Here is a 15370-nt window from a genome sequence, read left to right as displayed (position 1 = left end):
AGTCCCTTCCTAATAAAATCTAATACCTGGTTTGCTTTTTACAGCCATTATTGCCATGAATTAAGCAGAACTTAATGGTACCTTGGTCTTACCACTAACAAAGTATCAGACAGTTATGAGGTAATTGTTCCGCACTATTTCCAATTCCTTCCAATTTGGATACTCTCAGTATGTGCATCCGCTTATTTGGCATTTGATTGCTGTGTGCACATTTTTAGCTTCCACTCTAAAAAGGGAATAGAAGGAATCAGATTCTTCAAGAAGCAAGGGAAATATTAAACCGTTAGCCCCTGACTAACTACATGCAGGCTGAAATTGTGCCCATGCAGAGCCCCATTGATTTCAGGGGAGTTCACTGTGGGTGCAAGGGTCTGTCCCCGTTAAGCCAGTTGTAGGGCTTCAGTTCACAAATAGCGATACCACATGTATCCCACGTGAATGTATCCTGTGGCATCTGCATCCACTATCAGCTTATTTAGCCCAGAATTGCAGAATTTCCCAAAAGAATGGTCAAAATGAAGAGCAGGAACTAGCAGGCATCAAACTAGCTTCACAGAAAAGTTCTTTATTGTGAGAGAAATTAGCTGCCTTACAACTCTATCCTCCTCCCCCAAACTTCCCAGAAAAAAAGGCATGGAAGCAGTCAGTTAGGCAATAGCTTTGCGGATGTGGTATATGACTCCAATCTTACATAAGAGGATAAGAAGGGAAACTAGAAGTCCTTGATATCATTTTGAGAAAGCCAGGGGACACCATCAGAAATGTAGAGGCTGCAGGAAGAGGCCGGGGACAACAGTTAGTTTCATAACTCTTGTTAAAATAAGACCAAACCAAGGAAAAGTAAGAAGCTGAATTTCATCAGAGCAAGGCTTAGAGAAATTTGTAGGAACAAAAGGGGAGGGCACAAAAGCAGGAGTTAAATGGAAGTAGTTCAAAGTTAATAGTGTCAGGGTTTGTGTGTGTGTCACCTGTGATAGCAGTAAAAAAACAAAAACCTATTCAGAATATCATGCATCTTCAATACAACACAACACCTCCACCCCCACCCTCTGAAGTCCTCTGATACTATTGTAAAAATGAGATGCATGAACACGTATCAAGGAAACAAACCCCGAAGAAACAAGAATTCATGGGTAATGGTGGTAAAAATAGTTAACACTTCTGTGCAATAGGTAGACTGGACATCTCATGGGACTGGCAGCTTTCACTGCCTGGTTTCCCCTTTGAATCCAGCCCAGCAGATGAGAGCAAGAACTGCAGTTGTGCGCTGCCACTGTCTGAACAAGACATGTGGGGAAGGCCCTTTGCACCCTGCCTGGAAGAAGCACGGTATAACACACAGTTGAGGCCACATATGGGAAAGTGTGTACCCTTCTGCCCCCTTTATTATTGAAGGCCAAGAGTCATGGCGGTGATACAAGCCAAGTTAGTGAAAGCTGCTCCTTTTCCAGCTCTACTAGACTGAACTTTGTGTGGAATTTGGGGTATTGCTCAAAGATTCCGATTCTGTTTTGATGCAACCAGTACTACTATTTCTGTAGAGGCCTTATTAATGGAGAAATCTATAATCAAAATGTAGGACAACGGTCATCCGCTTTATCTTGAAAAAGCGGGAGATACAGCAAGTGGTGCAATGTAAATGAAATTTTGCATGCATGTAGATTAGAGCTGGTTGGAGGTCAACAGTTCTGTCTCGTGACAATTTTCAGTGGCCGCATTTGAGAAAAGCTGGTGTAAGGTATCCTATGACATTGATAAATACAAAGTGACACTGTCTCCTAACACCGACTCTCACAATTAGGATAAGGAAAAAATATTATTCCCTAAAACTGCTGCTCTGTCTTTTTCAGCAGAGCTTCTGCCTAGAACTAGTCCCAGCCACAATCCTGCTGGGCTTCCTTTCAAATTTAAAAAACAATTCCGACATCCTCATCTACATAGCACCAAGTACCTGGACTGTCAGCTTAGGAGCCACCCGGATTTCCCTAATAAAGACACACATGCTTGCCAAAGGAAGAAGATAAACAGAAGCTTGTCCACCCTCACAGCAACATAGTGCTGATAGGGAGTGGAAACCACCACCTCTAAGGAGCTAGGAGAAGACAAGGAAGGGAGAAAAAACAAGCCCCCTCATTTCCTCACCCCACAAAAGCCTATGGGGAAGAGGGTAGATGGAGGACCAGTGCTTTAGATATTTATAGGAATTAAACTTTAGGGAGTTGTTGTATGCTCTTGGAAGTGAAAAAAAAAATCAGCAGGCCACTGGAATTATGGTAATAAATGAAAAAGCAGAGTGGAGGGAATATGAAAGCGTGGAAACCCCAAAACTGGGAGGAGGGAAAAACCCCACCATTTCAAGTGTGGTTTGTATAGGCAGAAAGTGACATTGCCGTTCACACAAATCATGAGCAGGTTTGTATGATTGCGTACAGCTGAAGGCAACATAGATCATAACATCTAATCTGATTGGCTGTTTCAGAAGACCATGCTATAAATTAAACATGCCAGGCTTATTTGTTTAATCTCCTTGGAGTGTGCTATCTGTAAACAGCCTTGGGATCATCTGCTTGAGTTTACTTCTGTGGCTACTGGGAACTTCTTTTTAAGAAATCAAGCAAGTTTGTTGGAACATTTAGAAACCCCTACCAAGTACTTTAAAATGGCTAGTCTGTTGAGTAGGAGAGTACTAGACATCTTCTGACCCTTTACTTACACAATATAGCCATGATCATCCATTTTGGACATAATCCAGTCACTAAAGCTGGTTGGGAAATGTTTTTCCCCTACAAAAGTTTTTTCAACTTTCAATATTTCATCTCAGCCAAATCCCAAATAGTTAGATCCGAAATGCCCCTAGGATGCTTCATGGGAGAAGCTGTTCAGGTTTCTCATGCTCTCCATTCTCACTAGGCCAGGCTGACTGCATATCCCTTGATGCGCTGCAGGCTCCTCTCTCGACAGGGGGAGGTGATGCACTATGGCAGTTGTGTGGACATAGTGCATCATGGGAAATTTGTTTTCAGCTGAAAAACTGAACACATTTTGGTTCTTGGGCATTACATATTTTGTATTTCAAAAATTTAATTTTTCATAGAAAACACTCTTCACCACACAAAAACTGTTCAGTTAAAAACTCAATTTTTGTCAAACAATTTAGACAGAATTTTGACAAGTTCTAAGAGTTGCAGTCTGACCGCTTCTAAAGAGTAACTAAACTTATTCCACAGTTCCTGTTTAAAAAACAAACAAAAAAAATCTTTTCTTCCTTTGGATAGGAAAGCTCTCAGCTGTCTTGTACTCTGATTTTTGGGAGACTGATTTATATGGAATACAGATAATCTGGCTCAAAACAGTCACATAGCCAAGCTCAGCAGGGATACAATGTACATGCTGTATTAGAAGAGATCTGGCAGAGCCAATGACAACAGTGACTATGGCCATTAGTATATCAGGTGTCCAAGGGGCAGATTAGGCATCAGTCTCTTAGATACCTGGCAGGTCACTCCAGCAAGTTCTCCACATAATTTATTTAGTCCACACAGATACCATGAATTATAATACAGAATGTGACTACAACATAAAACTGTCTGATGTATCTGAAATAACTGTGACCAGAACAAAGGGCTAACATGCAAAAGAGTTGGGGAGGATGGGGGCATTTTTCAGAATTTGATTTGATCAGATTATTTTCCTTACATTTTTGATGGAGTTGCCTATCTTTTCAGCAGCATAAGAATCTGTTCCTTAGTGGTTGGAGGGTGGTTTTTAGGTTGGAATATACCAAAAAAACCCAAAACACTTTCTTCTTGTTAGCTGCTGTTATTTGCTAGCATGGAGCTGCTTCTACTTGATATTGAAATGCCCCCCACCAGCTCTCTTATTTTTGGTACGAAAGATGTTTTAATGTAAGGTTTTTCATACTGCATTTTCATATCTGATTTTGCTTTATCCATTCTAGTTTTGTTTATTCTATGTCAGTTTCATCTGATACACAAACAAATAAAAAAACAAAACCAGCTAATTGGGAGTCCTCCTAAGCCTTTGGGGGTATGAGTTGAGCTGAGTCAGTTTTGTCAGCAGGTAAAAGTCTCCTGTGTTTGATAAATCTCAGAGCAAAAGACTATTAACACAACACCCAGTTTATTGACTTAATTGAGCATGCAATCAATGGCCATTGTGACAAATTGGAAAATATCTTTGTATTTTTTTAGGACTACTGCGCATGCCTTTTTAGGTTTGCTTATAATGTGTTACTTGCTATGGAATTAAATCAAAAGGGGTTGTTAGAGAAACCAGGCAAAAGAGACAAAAACAATCACACAGATGAGTCTTTGAGGGAATAATGGGGAAGCTGATTATGGGAAACACCCCCCCCCATTCATGTTAGAGTGGTTTGCTCTTGCCAGTGCTAAGCCTAGGATCAAAGGAGGATATTAAAGCATTACAGGACCCCAGGCCAAGGAAAGGAGTTTGAGTGAGTTGAAAGAGACTGCTCAGGGAGTGAAAGGATGAAAGAAGCATTCAAGGAAGCACTAAAGGAGCACTCAAGAAAGATAAGGCCATTGCCGAGAAACTAAATGAATTCTTTGAACTCCTCTTCATGGCTGAGCATATGAGGGAGATTCCCAAACCTGATTCATTCTTTTTAGGTGACAAATCTGAGGAACTGTCACAGAATGAAGTGTCATTAGAGGAGGTTTTGGAATAAATTGATAAATTAAACAGCAATAAGTCACCAGGACCAAATGGTATTCACACAAGAGTTGTGAATGAACTCAAATGTGAAATTGCAGAACTACTAATTGTGGTATGTAACCTATCGTATAAATCAGTTTGTGTGCCAAATGACTGGAGGACAGCTAATGGGACGCCAATTTTTTAAAAATGCTCCAGAGGCGATCCCGGCAATTACAAGACAGTAAGCCTAACTTCAGTAGCAGGCAAATTGGTTGAAATTATAGCAAAGAACTGAATTATCAGACACTGAGATGAACGCAGTTTGTTGGGGAAGAGTCAATGTTTTTTGTAAAGGGAAATCATGCCTCTACCAATTCTTTGAGGGGGGTCAACAAGCATATGGACAAGTGTGATCCAGTGGATATAGTGATACTTTAGATTTTCAGAAAGCCTTTGACAAGGTCCCTCACCAAACCCTCTTAAGAAAAGTAAGCTGTCATGGGATAAGAGGGAAGGTCCCCTCCTGGAACAGTAACTGGTTAAAATATAGGAAACAAAGGGTAGGAATAAATGGTCAGTTTTCATAATGGAGAGAGGTAAATAGTGGTGTCCTCCAATGGTCTGTACTGGGACCAGTACTGTTCAACATATTTGTAAATTATCTGAAAAAAAGGGGTAAACAGTGAGGTGGCAAAATTTGCAGATGATACAAAATTACTCAAGACAGTTAAGTCTAAAGTAGACTGTGAAGAGTTACAAAGGGATCTCACAAAACTGGGTGACTGGGCAACAGAATGGCAGATGAAATTCAATGCACATTGGAAAACATAATCCCAACTATACATATAAAATGATAGGGTCTAAGTTAGCTGTTACCACTCAAGAAAGATCTTGAAATCGTGGATAGCTTTCTAAAAACAGCCACTCAATGTGTAGTGGCAGTCAAAAAAGCTAAAAGAATGTTGGGAATCGTTAAGGAAAGGATTGATAAGAAAACAGAAAATATCATATTGCCTCCATATAAAGCCATGGTACACCCACATCTTGAATACTGCAGGTAGATCCAGTCACCCCATCTCAAAAGAGATATACTGTAATTGGAAAAGGTACAGAGATGGGCAACAAAAATTATTAGGGGCATGGAACAGCTTCAATATGAGGAGAGATTAATAAGATTTGGACTTTACAGGTTGCAAAAGAGATGACTAAGGGGGGATATGATAGAGGTCTATAAAATCATGACTGGTGTAGAGAAAGTAAATAAGGAAGTGTTATTTACGCCTTCTCATAACACAAGAATTAGGGGTCACCAAATTAATAGGCAGCAGATTTAAAAACCAAACAAACAGGAAGTATTTCTTCACACAATGCACTGTCAACCTGTGGAACTCTTTGCCAGAGGATGTTGTGAAGGCCAAGATTATCACAGCGTTCAAAAAAGTACTAGAAAAGTTCATAGCCGACAGGTCCATCAATGGTCATTAGCCAGGATGGACAGGGATGCAAAACCATGCTCTGAAGTATCCCTAACTTCTGTTTGCCAGAAGCTGGGAATGGATGACACGGGATGGATCACTTGGTGATTAACTGTTCTGTTCATTCCCTCTGAAGCACCTGGCATTGGGCACTGTTGGAAGACAGGATACTGGGCTAGACTGAAGAACATAAAGAGTGGCCATAGTCTGACACCCAGACCAACTGAGAATCAGAGTGTGCCGCAAACAGGCTGTAACTTGGTCCCCAAAAGAATGAAAGCACAGTACTTCTTCTGAGGGGTTTGAGGGGAATGCCACATATACATAAGACAGTATGCATTTAAGTCTGTTTTAAATCCATTTTTCTGAGTGCTAGGAACCTTTTGGCAAATAAGCCATATGTTATTCTGAATATAATGTTTCTCTGTCCTTGTGAAGTATTACTATCCACAGGTTCCCACTGGACCTTTTAGGTATCATGGTTAGCAACTGGGAGGAAGGTGCGGCATGCAACTCAGAGACACAGTCAAGAGCAGATGGACTGTGGGGCCCACCCCAAAAAGAAGTGAAGGCAGGGGTCTGTCACTTGAAAGGTGCGTACTTAGTGTTTGGAAATTGGTTCACCCATCTTACGCAGGCAGGGACTGTGACAGCCAGTACCTTGGAGATGTATTTTCAGCCACAGCTGGGCAGGTTCTTGCTAGTACTATATATCTGGAACTTAATTAGAATTCCTGATGTTTCCAGGTTTAAGTGTTATTTGTAATTCAGAAACATTTTTCTGGGAACTTTTAACACATCTGTTATGGAATAGGACATACCATTTCACCCTGGACAAGAGCCAGTCTGTAGGTTGTGGGCAATAATTTGTTTTGTTCAATGGCTTATCAGCTTGTGACAGAAAAGCAGAGATCCTAACAGATGTCACATCAGGGCATATGCATTCTTGGAGCACAGTCTGTTACTGGAGGAATATGTTTCCACTCCTTTTAAAGGGAGCACAACTAGAACGTCCACGTGCTTCTGTGCAAGAATTTAAAAATCAGTTTGTATGACTCACACACTGTGAATTATCATTGGCTACGCTCTTTAATAAAGGAGTGAACTCTGTCAAAACTTTCAGGTTATCCCCTAGCAAAAAGATTATTTGAATTGCTATTCCAGTATAGTCAGTTTTCCAGAGCCATGAAAAAGATACTGATAGGACATTAATGGAGGCATTGGTTAGGCAGGCTGAACTATTCTGTGTAAATTGCTCATTCACACCTACCTCTTTTCATTGTTCTTTCCATTTTACCACTCTCTGGGCAGGATCCTACATTCTGATGTGATCTATACTTCAACGAAAGGGACTGATCACACTGGAACAGCAGTTCCTGTACTCCATATTTCAATATTATATTCTCTGTTAAATCTACCTAGCGAGGTAGCCTCAGCAATTTCTCTTATTAGATTATTCCATTATCCAATTTGCAAATTAGGAATTTATCTAGTATTTGTCTTGAATATACTTCCTCCCTGCTGCCCTCTGGTGTCCGTGCTTTGCTGTGGCTGAACAGCTTGCGTCCTCTAACGATCCCCAGAGTCTGTATCGGCGGGGGCTTTTTGCTCCTGGTAGGTTCAACCAGGCCGGATTGGTCTGTGGGGGAGGGGCCAGACAAAACAGACACCCTGGTTGGGGGTTAGGCACAGGGCTAACAACTCTGTCCTGTAAAAAACAAAATATGTTACGGAAATAGTGATAGAAATTAACCATTATTGGGTGTGATGGCCTTCAGGAGTCAATGACCCGTAAGACTGCCAGTGGTGAAAATTGAAAGGAAGCCATAGGCACGAAGACTGAAGTGCTCAAAACCAAGACAAAAATCAAACTTGGGTTTTGGAACGTACGAAACAGGGAAGCTAGCTCAGGTCACAGCAGAGATGAGACGCAATAGACACCCTGGTTGTCAGCGAGAACAGATGGACGGGATCAGGAAGATTAACAGCCGCCTCAGGAAAAACTTTGCTGTTTTCTGGACAACACCATGACGATGTTGCCACCCTTTTGAAGAAGGTAGTGGAGCATTCCCTGCTTGAATGGAAATCAAGCAGCAGCAGAGTTATGAGAGCCAGACCAAAAGGGAAACAGAATAATATCACCCTGATTCAGTGCTATGCTTCAACAAATGACAGTGATGAAGAAGTAAAGGACAAATTCTACCTTACGCTACAGGCGGAGTTAGAGAGAGAGTACCACGCCATGACCTAACTATCATGGGAGACCCGAATGCCAAGGTCGGTAAGGACAACACAACCAATGACAGAACAATAGGTAGACATGGGTGTGGCACCATGAATGAAAACGGAGAAAGGCTTGTTGATTTCTGTAATATGAATGACCTAGTCATTGGCGGAAACCTATCTGAACATCGTGAAATTCGCAAGTTGACATGGTGTTCTCCAAATGGCAGAGAAGAGCCAGATTGACCACATCATGATCAAAGGCAAATGGTGACACTCACTGACAGATGTGAAATTGAGAAGGGGTGTAGATGTTGGCAGTGACCACCACCTTGTGACAGTCTCCAGGAAGCTAAAACTGAGAAGTGTGGGTCCATCAAATAAGGGACATAGATGTTATAATATTGACAAGCTGAAGTCCTTTGAAATACAGAACGCCTTCATTCTGCAGTTAAAAAAAATAGGTTTCAAGCACTTACAGACCTTGATGAAGAGGAGGGGAATGCGGAAGAAGAGATCAGCAAGAAGTGGGACAAAGTAACAGCAATTTATAAACAGAGCAGTGAAGCCTCTCTAGGTAGGCTACAGGTGGAAGAGAAGGAAGGAGTGAATTACACCCAGCACATGGAACGCCTTAGAAATCAGATGAGCCCTGAAGAAAAAAGTTTTAGACACAAAATCCCAGAAGCTAAAGGACAAATACCACAAGCAGTATAGCAAGGCACACCAGGATGTCTAACGCCTTGTGAGAGTGGACAAACGGCATTATATTGATAATCTGGCAACACAAGCAGAGGATACAGCTGCTTGTCGTGAACAAGGAGCCATCTACAAAATGACGTGGCTTATCAATGGTAAACAGCACACACCACCAAACACTCTTGTCAGGAACAAACAAGGCCACCTACTAACAACCAAAAAAGAACAAGAAATGTGCTGGACAGGGAGCCACCTAAAAAGGAAGCAAACATCCAGAAGGCAGAAGATCATCTTGATATCAACACAGACACCCCAACTAAGGAAGAGATTATTCAAGCCATTAAATCCTTAAAAAATGGGAAAGCTCCTGGCAAGGATAACTTGAATGCAGAATTGTTCAAGGTAAACCCTAAATTAGCAGCATCGATCCTGGCCCCTCTAATTTATGTAAATCTGGGAAAGGGAAAAAGTGCCAGGTGAGTGGATCAATGGGGCTATAGTGAAGATATCAAAGAAAGGAACACTCAGTGATTGTAATAACTGGCATGGTATCAGAGTTTTATCTGTACCAAGCAAAGTATTGTGTAAGATCATAGGCCAGAGAATATCAGAGGCAGTTGATAGCATTCTCAGAAAAGAGCAAGCTGGTTTTCGGAAAGGGCATGGATGCACACACCAGATCTTCATTCTACGAAACATAATAGAACAGTGATTAGAATGGCAACGGCAACTCTACATAAATTTCACAGACTTTGAGAAGGCTTTTGACAGCATTCACGGAATCAGCCTATGGCGCATTCTGCGGGCATATGGATTTTCTTTCCATATAATCAACGTCATCAAAAGCGTCCATTTCAACTTCACGTGCAGTGTTGATCACAATGAGCTCAGTTTTGAAGTCAAAACAGGAGTATGTCAGGGGTGGGTCATGTCTGCAATCCTCTTCAACATTGCCATCAACTGGGTAATGCAGCGTACAACAGAAGACATGCCAAGAGGCATTAAATGGACACTCTTCTTATCCCTTGAATACCTGGACTTTGCAGATGATCATGTTCTCCTATCACATACCCAAACACCATAAACAAGAACAAACAACTCAACTTAATGCATTCAGTCAGCAAATTGGACTGAAAATCAACTACAATAAAGATAGATATCATGACCTTTAATATTGCCGCACCATCACCAGTACGGATAGAGGATTATGTTCTCACCAACGTAGAAACATTCACATAGTTGGGCAGCACTATCAGCCAGGATATCCAGAACAAAATCAGTAAAGCCAGGAACACCTTCAGGAGCTTAACTACAGTCTAGAAATTATCAAAATACAACTCCAAAACCAAACTCAAGATTTATCAGAGCACGTACTTTCAACACTACTTTATAGTGCAGAATGCTGGGGAAATGAGAAAGTAAGATATGTCCTAACTGCTTCATTCCATACAACCTGCCTCAGAAAAGTCCTCCGTATCTTTTGGCCCAGAACAATCTCAAACCAACATCTATTGACACAGTGCAGCCAAGAGGACCATCATTTCCAGGAGGCATTGGAAATAGATCGGGCATGTGCTTCTGATGGAAGCTGATTCCATCACCAGAGTAGCAATAAGATGGACACCTGAAGGCAAGCGAAAACGAGGCCATCCGAAAACAACATGGCAAAGAGTTGTGAAAGCCGAGCTGAAAAACCTAGGGTACAGCTGGGAAACTATTGGAAGACTTGCCAGAAACAGACAGGAGTGGAGAAGCTTCATCACTGCCCTAAACGTCAGAGGTGTAAAAGGCACATGATGGTGATGATATTTCCTCTCTGCCCCGCTCTCCAAGCTTCAGGCTGGTATTATTCAAGGGAGCAGGATGAGAAATGTGGTGCTCAAAAGAAAAATTAAGGAAAAGCAATCTCTAGTATATTGCTTATGGTTTTCCCCACTACCAATTGTCTTTGAGGCTTGGGGTATGTTAGTTCCATAGTTAACACACATCATCTTAGCTGTAAGCTGACAGAGCTTTGTCTGTCATATGATGGTTACTTTTCATAAAGAGTTCTTTCTTTATTTTGAAGAAACTGCATGGCCATGGAGGCATTACATGACATTTTTCTTTTGCTACTTTCAGACCATTACATGCCAGACGGACTTCCTGCCCCTCCCCAAAGAGGAATTTCCCATTAATATCTTTTATTTAGAACCTATCTACATTGCCTCCAAGAAAGGTGCTCTACTGTCTTATAAACACACAAGTCCTGTGTATTAGTTCAAGGGTCTGGGGGGTGCACATGTGCACCCTACCACTTTCCAGAGCAAGTGCACTAATTACTCAGTGAGTGATCAAACTAATGTAACTAATGTAGATTCACTGCATAAAGATATATTAGAGTATCTCAATGGCAATGTTCAACTCAAGAGAAATTCAGACCAATCACTGCTGTACAATCAAGATCAGCAAAGTCTAACACACATTAATAAGAATCAGAAGATCCCATGCAAACTAACCATCAAAATGAATACAGTGATCTGAACTTAACAGTTACCACAAAAATTATGACTATAAAAAAGGTATTAAAACCCATGAAATGGAATTTGCGTTCTAAAATGCAAATAGATATGAAAGAAGCAATTCAGATATGGATGTCTGCCCACAAATCACAAGAGAGAAGCGGTATACAGAACATTTTCCAACAAATCAAGTTTGTCTGCTTCAACAGACCATTAAAGGCAGCAATCACAGAATTACATATTAAAACCCAAGCCCCAGTCCTGTACTCGATCGATACAGGCAGAGCCGTGCACACATGCAGAGTACCACTGGCTTCTACAAAAGCACAAAAGTCCATCCATGTGGATCCAATTGTGGAACTGGGACTCTAGTCAGGGAAAATGTCGGACAATAAAACATACTTGTCTCCCCCTCTCTTTTATATTTGTACCAACATACAGGCTATATTTAAATCTAACCTTTCATAAAATTGTTAAAAATTGAGATTAGCAGTGCAGAATGCTTGTTAATACTTCTGCAGTTTCAAAGCATTAAAGTTTCACTCACCTAAGCATTTAGCGAAAGCTACTTCATCAAACAGTGAAACAGAACATCTTAACTGATATTAATCAGCACAGCTCCACTGCCTGAAACAGAACTACACCAATATACACCAGCTGAGAATCTAGCCAGAGTCCCAAATTCATTTTGTCCAACTCTTAAAACAGCCACATAGCACCCACTACTGCTCCTATTTAAGTCAATAGCTGGCTCGTGTTTTATTAGTGGGAGCCAAGTGATTTGAGAAGAATGCATTATTCCTATAACACTTTTTTTAAATGTAGAAAGAGGTCAAATACATTCTTGGTGATGAATGAAGTCAGTGGTGTGTAGCAGGGCAGTCACCCCCCTTCAGTCAGAAAGGGGTTAAAAACAGCCAAGGGAGGCTGGTTGGGTAGTCAGCCACAGGTGTGGTTGTACCCAATTAGGGCACAGCTGGGTTAGGACAAAAGGGCAGGCTGAGAGAGCAGGAGAGACACTCCTGCTCCAGCTGGGGAGCAGAGAGGACCAAGGTGCCTGGGAGAGCAAGCAGGATACCTGAGACAGAGCAAGGCAGGCAGAGCTGAGGAACTCTGGACTTGAGAGTCCCCAGGCTGAGGCCTTGCTAAAGGCCAGGGGAGGTACTAGAGCTGCAGGGAAGCCGCTGGGACTAGAAAGGCAGCAATTCCAACCATTGCCAGTGATGAGTGGCCATTTCAGACTGCAGTTTGCCCCTGAGAGAAGGGGCTAGATGACGACTGGCAGTAGCCACTGAGGCAAGGTGGGTATAGGGGTTCCCCTGGGAGGAGAGACCCAGAGTGTGGGGGCACTGCTGTGAGGCAGCACCCCAAGGTAAGGGAAACTGGGGTCCAGGAGGGACAAGGGGCCAGAGGTGGTGGAGACAATAGGGCAGGTAACTGAGGGCAAGAAACTGGACAGAGGAGGGTGCTCCTGAGCTGGATGAGCTAATTCCCAGACTGACCAGTAGGAGGTGCCACGCCGGGGAGTCAGCACTCTGCTACATGGTGTTACACCAATTCGACCCAAAGTTTCTTTCTGCAGAATTAGCTTTTTTTTCCTTAAGACACTTCTGTTTCCTTTTTGACTTGAACTCCTTTGCTTGATTCTTCTAGGATTTCTTCCAAGACTGCTTTTCCACCAAATGCTAAACCAGAGTTTATTTTAGTTTTTTTAATTGGAGGAAACTTGCTTAACTTTTGTTGGTTGTCCATTTTAATGGATTAGAAAACTGGATCACTGAATTGTTTAGAGTTTATTAGATTCCCTTCCTAATGACACCATTAATCTCATCCTGAATAATTTTCCTATGGTTTAGTTATTTATTTTTAGCAGAACTGTGATACAAGTGAGTTAAAGAAAGTGCTCTGAGTAACTCAGACAGAGAATGATGAAAACAGAATATATGTTGGAAAATGGGCAAGTTCACCAATACCATCTTGAAGTCGTAACAGAAAGTGGGAAAAAATTCGCTAGAATGATAACCAAATCCCCAAATGAGTTAGTCTGATTAAAGATTTTTTTTTAAATAGTTTAAAAAAATAACTAGAATGGGTTACTGATTTCCCAACAGGATATTTAACACACACACTTTAAAATTATTCAGAAATATTACTTTTAAAAGGACAATAGGCATCTGAAATAATAACAGCAAGTCTATCTAGCAGAGCAGGAAAAGGATTACAATGAGTCTGACTCTGGGAAATGGCATTTACAGGGAGTTTTGTTCCAGGCTATTTTACCTAATACTGTTTTGAACAAGATAGTTCTTTATAAGAAAACAGCATACTAATCCCAACAAAGAAAGAAGCTGTTCATGTATCTGCTTAATGAGGTTTGGGGCTCAGCCTTGTAACTGTAATAAACTGATTAAGAAAGGGACTGAAGGAAAGGGAAATAAGCCCAATCCAGATAGATGGTTCATCCAAGTCAAAACATTTATGATCCTAATTTTTTAGACACTTACATTTACAATAGATACTCTGCACTGAAGCTTAATCAGACTGAGGTCTTTTCAAAACCAGACAAACAGAAACTGCTGGCTTCAAAGCTAAGAAGGACCAGGCATTTGGGAGCAGCCTTGTGATTTTCCTGCAAAAAAGGAGCATGATAATGGTGCCTTCTGCTCTGTGAATAATTCCTTCTAGTTTATTTATGGTATGGTGAAGATGGCAGTCTTAGAGGTCACTACAGTTAGTTCTTTATCCCAGAGTTGAGCATTATGCGGATAATGGGTTTCTCAGTTCATTGATTTTTATTTGGGGGAGGGAGGCAATTGCCAAACAAATTTGTTTCAGATCAAATGAAAGAGTTCATTTTAATTTTGAGCATTTCATGTTTATTTTAATAAACTGGAAGGAAATTTCTCACTTAATTCATTTCAAATAAAAAAATTTAAACATTTCATTTCAAAGATGTAGTCAAAACATTTAGACTTGAAGAGGGGTATTGTGTGTGTGCACGTGCGTGTGTTAAAATGCATACAATATTCATGAAAAATGACTGCTTCTTGAAACTGTTCTCTGTTGCTGCATTTTTCACCAAGAAAAATTTCACCCAGCTCCAATGAGCACTGTGATGGTAATGCAAACGTGCTCACGGGCCATAATGGGGAGTAGTGATCTGGGGATCTGTACAATTTATCAACTCTGTATGCGTCTTACCAAGCTGCAAACTCCCTTCTGAACATGGAGGCTAAGTATCTTCTCTATGTTCTTTTTCCTTTATGTTGGATTTGAAATGCCAAAGCTACTGACACGAGAGGATTGTTGACTGCAGTGTTCAGCTACTGAAAATTTAATTGTTTATTGCTCTAGACAAAAAAAGACTGGCTCGGACCATGAAAACTGATTTGTCAGGGAGAAGGTCACCTGACTACAAAGCGTCCTGCATTTGCCTCCTCAGATGTCACCTCACAAAGGGCCTCGAAGGTTACAAAGGGCAGGTGCTGATCTATTTGGGGATTCTTCAGACTTTCACCAGCTCACACTGAGTGGAGCTGCATATAGGAGACTGATGAGCCCAGGAAACATGCCAGAGAGGCCAAGGGAGGAAACAATACTGCAGCCTGCTGAGACCCAGGAAAGCTTAAAGCACACAGGGCACTCCATGTTGGGATCCTCTCAAGCTGGTCTGCCACCAGCAGGGGGACACAAACCAGATCTGTGATATGTTGGGGAGGTGGAAAATGTGACCTGAAAAAACATTTCAGGATCCTTTGAGGAGTATCCTTTGGGCTGAAGTACAAAATTCCACAT

The 15370-nt window shown here is 41.4% G+C and overlaps 1 protein-coding gene across 13 annotated transcripts in view; it reads right to left on the bottom strand.

Moving 5' to 3' along the window:
- The window catches only part of RAB27A (RAB27A, member RAS oncogene family), a 73047-nt gene that overhangs the window by 28367 nt on the left and 29310 nt on the right, over positions 1-15370 (bottom strand). Inside the window, exon 4 of one of the 13 annotated variants that reach the window (XM_084641621.1) lies at positions 14080-14204. The exons of the other annotated variants lie outside the window; for them this stretch is intronic. The gene's annotated coding sequence lies outside the window, so the exon portion shown is untranslated. The remainder of the gene's footprint in view (positions 1-14079; positions 14205-15370) is intronic. 13 annotated transcript variants of the gene reach the window in all.

This window comes from Lepidochelys olivacea (genome assembly GCF_965140295.1).
Source record: "Lepidochelys olivacea isolate rLepOli2 genome assembly, chromosome: 10".
Taxonomy (NCBI): Eukaryota; Metazoa; Chordata; order Testudines; family Cheloniidae; genus Lepidochelys; species Lepidochelys olivacea.
This window is presented reverse-complemented; position numbering and strand designations above follow the sequence as displayed.